We start from the raw sequence: 8,935 nt of genomic DNA, 5'->3' as shown, positions 1-8,935 counted from the left end.
GTCTGAAGGTGGATAAATCACCTGGACCAGATGGATTACACCCCAGAGTTCTGAAGGAGATAGCTGAAGAGATAGTAGAGGCGTTAGTGGTGATCTTTCAGGAATCACTGGCGTCAAGGAGGGTCCCAGAGGACTGGAAAATCGCTAATGTAACCCCCCTGTTTAAGAAGGGAGTGAGGCAAAAGATGGGAAATTACAGGCCGATTAGCCTGACCTCGGTCGTTGGTAAGATTTTAGAGTCCGTTATTAAGGATGAGATTTCAGAATACTTGGAAGTGCATGGTAAAATAGGGCAAAGTCAGCATGGTTTCATCAAGGGGAGGTCATGCCTGACAAATCTGTTAGAATTCTTTGAGGAGGTAACGAGTAGGTTAGACAAAGGAGAGCCAATGGATGTTATCTACTTGGACTTCCAGAAGGCCTTTGACAAGGTGCCGCACAGGAGGCTGCTCAGTAAGATAAGAGCCCATGGCGTTAGAGGCAAGGTATTAGCATGGATAGAAGATTGGCTGTCTGGCAGGAGGGAGAGAGTAGGGATAAGGGGGTCCTTCTCAGGATGGCGGCCGGTGACTAGTGGAGTTCTGCAGGGGTCAGTGTTGGGACCACAACTTTTGACTTTATACATTAATGATCTAGATGAAGGAACTGAGGGCATTCTGGCTAAGTTTGCAGATGATACAAAGATAGGTGGAGTGACAGGTAGTATTGAGGAGGCGGGGAGGCTGCATAAGGATTTGGACAGGTTAGGAGAATGGGCAAAGAAGTGGCAGATGGAATACAACGTGGGGAAGTGTGAGGTCATGCACTTTGGTAGGAAGCATAGAGGCATAGACTATTTTCTAAATGGGGAGAGAATTCAGAAATCTAGAGTGCAGAGGGACTTGGGAGTTCTAGTCCAGGATTCTCTTAAGGTTAACTTGCAGGTTGAGTCGGTAGTTAGGAAGGCAAATGCAATGTTGGCATTTATTTCGAGAGGACTAGAATATAAAAGCAGGGATGAGCTGCTTAGGCTTTATAAGGCTCTGGTCAGACCACATTTAGAATATTGTGAGCAATTTTGGGCCCCGTATCTCAGGAAGGATGTGCTGGCCCTGGAGAGGGTCCAGAGGAGGTTCACGAGAACAATCCCAGGAATGAAAGGCTTAACATATGAGGAACGTTTGAGGACTCTGGGTCTATACTCGATGGAGTTTAGAAGGATGGGGGGGATCTGATTGAAACTTACAGAATACTGAAAGGCCTGAATAGAGTGGACGTGGGGAAGATGTTTCCATTAGCAGGAGAGACTAGGACCCGAGGGCACAGCCTCAGAGTAAAGGGAAGACCTTTTAGAACAGAGATGAGGAGAAACTTATTTAGCCAGAGAGTGGTGAATCTATGGAATTCATTGCCACAGAAGGCTGTGGAGGGCAAGTCATTGAGTGTATTTAAGACCGAGATAGGTAGGTTCTTGACTGGTAAGGGGATCAAAAGTTATGGGAAGAAGGCGGGAGAATGGGGTTGAAAAACTTATCAGCCATGATTGAATGGCGGAGCAGACTCGATGGGTCGAATGGCCTAATTTCTGCTCCTATGTCTTATGGTCTTATCTAAGCAGGCACCATCTGTCCTTTCCTTATCTGTTGACGAGCACACTTAAATTATCTTGTTTCCATCCTCTATTTCCAATCTAGTTCCCAGGTCTTTCTGGCAATTGCAGGCCCTAAGGGTGTGCAAAGTTCACGTGGTAACCCTTAACTGTTAAGGCACTGGCTGCCTGGAAATTCTAAGTAATTCCCTTTCAATAAATTCTTCCTGTGTTCCCCCTAACACTCCTTAAGCCTCTTCACCTCTCTACTTTCTTCTTTAAGACAATCCTTAAAACCTACCTCTTTGACCAAGCATTTGGTCACCTGCAATAATATCTCCTTATGTAGTTCAGAGTCATATTTTGTTTTATAACAATTCTGTGAAGCACATTGGGACATTTTATTATGTTAAAGATGCTATATAAATACAAGTTGTTGTACATTTCTACAATGGAAAAGATAGAAATAAGTCTTGCGGTCAACATGAGGGCTCCAACAAAACCAGCAAGGATAAAGCCTGATGCTGACTCCTGTGCTGTTAACTCTGGAATCTCCCAAGGATCTATTCTCGACCTATTAATAACTTATACTCTATTCTTTGATGACATCATCTGAAAACATGTCAGATTACACATGTATGCTGGTAACACCCAATACGCCTTACTACCACTGTCTTCACCCCTCTGTGTTGTTAGGTTGCTTGACTGACATCCTAGCTAAGTTGACATTTCTTTCAATTAAAAATTGGGAAATCCAAAGCAATTATCCTTGCCATAAATTCTATTCCGAGCCACTCATTCCATCCTCCTCCCTAGTCACTGTCTCAGAATCAAACAGACAGTTCACAATCTTGGCAGCATATTTGATGCTGAGCTGAGCTTCAAGTCCCAAATCCTCTCCGGTACCAAGACCGTCTACTTCAACCTCTTACATCACCTGTCTCTGCCCCTGCCTCAACCTATCTGCTGCTGAAGCTGTCAACCATGCTTTTGTTACCTCCATACTTGACTATGCCAGTGCTAGCCAACCACCTTCCACACTCCATGAACTTCAGCTCAGCCAAAATGCTGCTATTCTAACCCTCACCAAGTCTCATTTACTCATCATCCACTATCTTTGCTGATCGACACTGGAGTGTCTACTGGTCCTGAAATGCTTCAATTTTAAAACTTTCACCCTGTTTTCTCGCCCTTGCGCCTCCCCATCTCTGTAACCTCCTCTGTCCTGCATCTCTTTGAGAACTCTACGTTCCTCCAACTCTGGCCACCTCGTTCATCTTCCACTTAGTGCCTCAAAAATGTTTATTTCAATACATTAAGAGTATGAGGATAACTAAGGAAAGCGTAGGGCCCATAAAAAAATAAAAAGGTAACATGTGTACAGGTGGAAAATGTGGATATGGTTCTGAGTGAATACTTCACATCTGTCTTCACGAAAGAGGGAGGGAACAATGCAGATATTGTAGTTAAGGAGGAGAAGTGTAAAGTATTGGATGTGATAAACATTGGGAGAGAGGAAATATTAAGGGGATTAGCATCCTTGAAAGTGGATACATCACCAGGGTTGGATGAAATGTGCCCCAGGTGGTTAAAAAAGGCAAAGGAGGAAATTGCAGAAGGTCTGACCCTCATTTTCCAATCCTCACTGGATACAGGTGAGGTGCTGGAGGATTGGAGGTCTGCTAACGTACCTTTGTTTTAAAAGGGAATGAGGGATAGATTGAATAATTACAGGCCAGTGAATCTAACCTTGGATGTGGGCAAATTATTGGAATCAATTCTGAGATACAGGATAAACTGTCACTTAGAAAGGCACAGATTAATCAAGGATAGTCAGCATGGATTTAAGGGAAAGTCGTGCCTGACGAACTTGATTGAATTTTTTGAGGAAGTAACAAAGAAGATTGATGAGAGTATTGCAGTTGATGTGATCTACATGGATTTTATCAAGGCTTTTGACAAGGTTCCACATGGCAGACTGGTTAAAAAAATAAAAGCCCATGGGATCAAGCAGAATGTAACAAGCTGGATATAAAATTTGTTCAGTGGCAGGAAACAAAGGGTAATTGGAAAAACTCAGCAGGTCTGGCAGCATCGGCGAAGAAGAACAAAGTTGACGTTTCAAGTTCTCATGACCCTTCAACAGAAATAAGTAAAAAGTTTACTTAGTTCTGTTGAAGGGTCATGAGGACTCGAAACGTCAACTTTGTTCTTCTCCGCCGATGCTGCCAGACCTGCTGAGTTTTTCCAGGTATTTCTGTTTTTGTTTTGGATTTCCAGCATCCGCAGTTTTTTGTTTTTAACAAAGGGTAATTGTTGACAGGTGATTTTACAATTGGAAGGCTGTTTCCAGTGGGGTTCCACAGGGCTCAGTACTAGGTCCCCTGCTTTTTATGGTCTGTATTAACAATTTAGACATAAATGTAGGGGGAATAATCAAAAAGTTTGCAGACAACATAAAAACTGGCTGCGTGGCTGATAGTGAGGATAGCTGTAGACTGCAGGAAGATATCAGTGGACTGGTCAGGTGGGCAAAGAAGCGACAAATAGAATTCAACCCAGAGAAGTGTGAGGTGCACATTTGGGGAGGTCAAACAAGGCAAAGCAATACACAATAAATGGGAGAATAAGGAGAGGCATATAGGAAGTTAGAGTGGAAGTCCACAGATTCCTGAAGGTAACAGGACAGGTCGATAAGTTGGTTAAGAAGGCACATGGAATCCTTTCCTTTATTAGCCGAAGCATAGAATACAAGAGCAGGGACGTTATGACATCAGTTAGGCCACAACTTGAGTGCTACATGCAGTTCTGGTCACCTTATTACAGAAAGGATGATATTGCACTAGAGAGTACAGAGGAGATTAATGAGGGTGTTGCCAGGACTGGAAAATTGCAGCTATGAGGAAAGATTGGATAGGCTGGGGTTGTTCTCCTTGGAACAGAGGAATTTGAGGGGAGATTTGATTGAGATGTACAAAATTGAGAGGGACCTGGATAGAGTGGATGGGAAGGGCCTAGTTACCTTAGCGGAGTGGTCATTGACCAGGAACATAAATTTAAAATGATTGATAGAAGGATTAGAGATGAGATGAGGAAAAATGTTTTGACCCCGAGGGTGATAGAAGTTTGGAACTCACTGCCTGAAAGGGTGGTAGAAGCAGAAAACCTTAAGGTGTGCACCTGAAGTGCCGTAATCTGCAGGGCTACAGACCAAATGCTGGAAAGTGAGATTAAGCTGGGTACCGTTTTTTTTCAGCTGGCACAGATATGATGGGCCAAGTGGCCTCCTTCTATGCCGTAAACTTTTTATAATTCACCCTGGCAGTTTTCCACTGTCTATAGGTCCTAAGCTCTCGAATTTCCTCCCTAAACTTCTCCACCTTTCTTTTCTCTTTTAGAACCCTCCTAAAACCTACCTTCGTCATAACGTCTCCCTCTTTGGCTCAGTATCAATTTTTGTTTGATGATCCTCCTCCTATGAAGCACATTGGGAGGCTAAACTAAGTTAAAGGTGCTATATAAATTCAGATTTTTGTTGATTTTCTTAAAATAATTAAAATTGGAGCTGAAGGAGAACACTGAGCCAAAATATCAATCTTTCCTTCAGAAAAGCTTGCAATGAAACAAGCATCAGGAACAAAGAGGAGGACAGGAGCAGTGCAGTTTTCAGTACACCTTTGGCAGGGGAGCAAACTGATTAATATAAAAGCAAAATACTGCCGATGCTGGAAATCTGGAATAAAAGCAGAAAGTGCTGGAAAAACTCAGCAGGTCTGGCAGCATCTGCAGAGAAACAGTTAACGTTTCGAGTCCGTATGACTCTCCTTCGAGGTTCGTTAACTCCGTTTTTCTCTCTCTCTCTCTCTCCACAGGTGCTGTCAGACCTGCCGACTTTTTCCAGCACTTTCTGCCTTTTTTAGAGCAGAACTGATTAACCGACTTCCAGAACTTCACATGGTAATTATGAACGAGAAAGGCCATTCGGCTCATCTAATTCAACAGCTCAGAATGATCCTCAACTTCCCCATTGCAACAACGAATTGCTTCAGATAAATCCAAGGTTTTCGTCTCTACCGATACCCTCCACCCACCTGTAGGTGGCGTTACGCCTGGCCCTGTGATGTCATCACGCCGCCGGAAAAAGAGTAAGTTCCGACGGCCGCGAGCGGATCGGTGATACCCGGAAGTACCAAGTGGACATCGGTAAAGGAGCAGAGGCGGCGCAGTGAGTAGGTGAGAGGCTTAGGGTCATGAAGAGGAGCGAGGAGGGTGACAAGGTTGTCCCCACAACCACCCCACCCTCAATTTCTCTCTCCCCCCGCCCCCCCACCTTAAACCAGCTTATATTTCACCCCTCTCCTAACTATACTCAGTTCTGTTGAAGGGTCATGTTGGACTCGAAACGTCAACTCTTTTCTTCTCCACCGATGCTGCCAGACCTGCTGAGTTTTTCCAGGTAATTCTGTTTTTGTTTTGGATTTCCAGCATCCGCTGTAGCTTTTTGTTTTTGTCTCATTACTGTTCTCATCCCTATCACCCACCATTCCCTCCATCACATCATTTGTCATACATTTGCAAGGCTGCAATAAGCCAATTCCCTGGCTCATTCCAAACATCCTCCATCCCTCTTTTAACAGCACACGGTAACACCACTGTCTCGCATCCTACCACGTGAAAAATCACCAACACATCCCAGGACTCTTGTATTGCATGTTCCTTCTTGTACAGCCCAACAGAATCATTAAATGCACAAGACCTGCATTTACATTTCCAATAGCCATTCATTATCACCCTCTCATTCTGTGGGATGAGGCAGTACTTAATGTCAGCAAGAGAAAAGTGGGTGGAGGTGACTCCAACATCATTGCCTTTCACAGGTAGAGCAAGAAGCCCTGGACATCACTGCTCTAGGCAGGGTTATGACCTGGAATGACCACTGGCATGTCCAAGCACAGTGTCTGCATATTATATCCCTTCAGTCAACTCAGCGCAAATGCAGCAACCTGTATTCTGCAGAATGTTATCTGATCATGTGCAGCCTATCTCAACACCAGGAGGAATGGAGGTGGATGATTCCTCTTTGGATGTACCATTACATGTTCCATCCTTTCTAGACAACAGCTCAGAAATTGGCATTCTCTGTATGCTAGATAGTTGAAGGCCAAGGCCCTCTCCTACCTCTTCTGAGGATAACAGGAATGAGGACTTCGTTGGCCAAGCCATGAGAAAAATCTGCAGGCCTTACATAGACAGTTGTACCAAGTATTGGAAAGTATGCTAAGGAGTTTCAGAACTCTGGTTAAAAGTGCTAAGTCTACCTCCAGCTTTATCAGCCTACCCTGGATAGCATCCTTCAGGGATGTTGTGAATCACAGAGAGGTCAATGTTTACATGCTTTGCAGCTTTGGTGGAAGCACAAAATGCAGCACACAGGCTGTGGGACCAGCAATGGAAAGAATGATGGATAGAATGAACAGGAGCTTTGAAGGCATCAGTGACTTTATGCAAACTATAAGTATTGGGAAGACTGAAGCCATTGTTTTTGGTCCCTGCTCCAAACATCATTCCCTGGCCACTGACTCCATCCGTCTCCCTGACAAACAGTTTGAGATTAAGGCAGTGTTCAAAACCTTGGTGTTACATTTGATCCCGAGATGAGCCTCATATTCCAGCCATCATTAAGACCACCTATTTGTACCTCCATAACATTGCTCGACTTCACCCCTGGCTCAACTCATCTGCTGCTGAAACCTTCATTCATGCCTTTGTTATTTCTAGACTTGACATTAAAACACATTCCTGGCTGGTGTCCTATGTTCTATCCTCAAATTTGTGATCATCTAAAACTCCACGTGTCTTAACTCACAGCAAGTCCTGTTCCTTTATCATCCCTGTACTGTTTGATTGACATTGGGTTCTGGTTAAGCAATGTCTTGACTTTAAAATTCTCAGCCTTGCTCTTCCTTATCTCTGTAAACTCTTGCAGCCCCACAACCCACTGAGATATCTGCGCTCCTCTAATTCTGGGCTTTTGTACTTTTCCAATTATAATTGCTGCACCTTTGGTGGCCATGTCTTCAGTTGCCTAAGCACCAAGCTTCGGAATTACCTCCCTACACGGCTTCGCTTCCCTACCTCACTTTCCCCCTTTAAGACACTCCTTAAAAACTACCTCTTTGACCAAGCTTTTGGTCATCTGACGTAATATCTGCTTATGTGGCTTGGAGTCTAATTTTGCTTTATAATGCTGCTGTGAAGCACCTTGGCATGTTTCATTGTGTTAAAGGTGTTATGTAAATATAAGTTGTTGTTGTTGGACAAAATCACTTGCCACTTGGAAAAATATGGGTTAATAAATGAAAGCCAGCATGGATTTTATTAAAGGCAAAAGTAAGGCTCAGTTGATTGATTTCTTTGATGAAGTAACGGAGATAGTGGATGGGGGTAGTATAGTTGATATTGTGTATGTGGTCTTCCAAAAGGTCTTTGATGAAGTACCATCTAAAAGACTTGTTAGCAAATTTGAAATCCCTCAGATTAATGGGGAAGTGGCTGCTTGAATACAAAATTGGCTGAGAAATAGAAAGCAGGGAGTAGTGGTGAGCGGTTGTTTTTCAGTCTGGAAGGCAAGTGTGCAGTAGTGTTCTCCAGGGGTTGGTGTTGGAAACACTGCTCTTTTTGATATATATTAATGACCTGAAATGATTTATACAGGGCATCATTTCAAAGTTTGCAGATGACATGAAACTCGGATATGTAGTAAATAATGAGGAGGAGTGGTCTTCAGAAGGACATAGATAGGCGAACTGGGCAGACCCATGGCAGATGGAATTTAACACAGAATAGTGGAAAATGATTCATTTCGACAGGAAGAATAAGGAAAAGCAATATAAACTAAATGGAACAATTTTAACGGGGATGCAGGAACAGAGATGTGGAGGTGAATATGTCTTTGAGGACGGCAGGACAAGTTACGGTTAATAGAAAAGCCATGTGGGATCCTTGGCTTTACAAATGGTGGCATAGAATCCAAAGTCAAAAGAGTAATGCTAAAACTTTATAAAACACTGGTTAAGCCTCAGCTGGATTATTGTGGCCAATTCTGGGCACATTTTAGGAAGGTTGTCAAAGCATTAAGAGTGCCATTTACTAAAATGGTAGGGAGGAAAGACTTCAGTTATGTGCAAAGACTGGAGAAGCTGGGGTAGTTCTCCTTAGACCAAAGAAGGTTCAAGGAGATTTGATAGAGGTGCTCAAAACCTTGAAGAGTTTTGTTAGAGTATATAAGGAGAAACTGTTTCTGGCTGTAGAAGAGTCTGTAACCAGAGGACACAGATGTAAGGTAATTGACAGAAGTACCAGAGACAC

The sequence above is a fragment of the Cetorhinus maximus genome, chromosome 2, assembly GCF_964194155.1.
Source record: "Cetorhinus maximus chromosome 2, sCetMax3.hap1.1, whole genome shotgun sequence".
Lineage (NCBI taxonomy): Eukaryota > Metazoa > Chordata > Chondrichthyes > Lamniformes > Cetorhinidae > Cetorhinus > Cetorhinus maximus.
Note: the sequence above shows the minus strand (reverse complement) of the source record.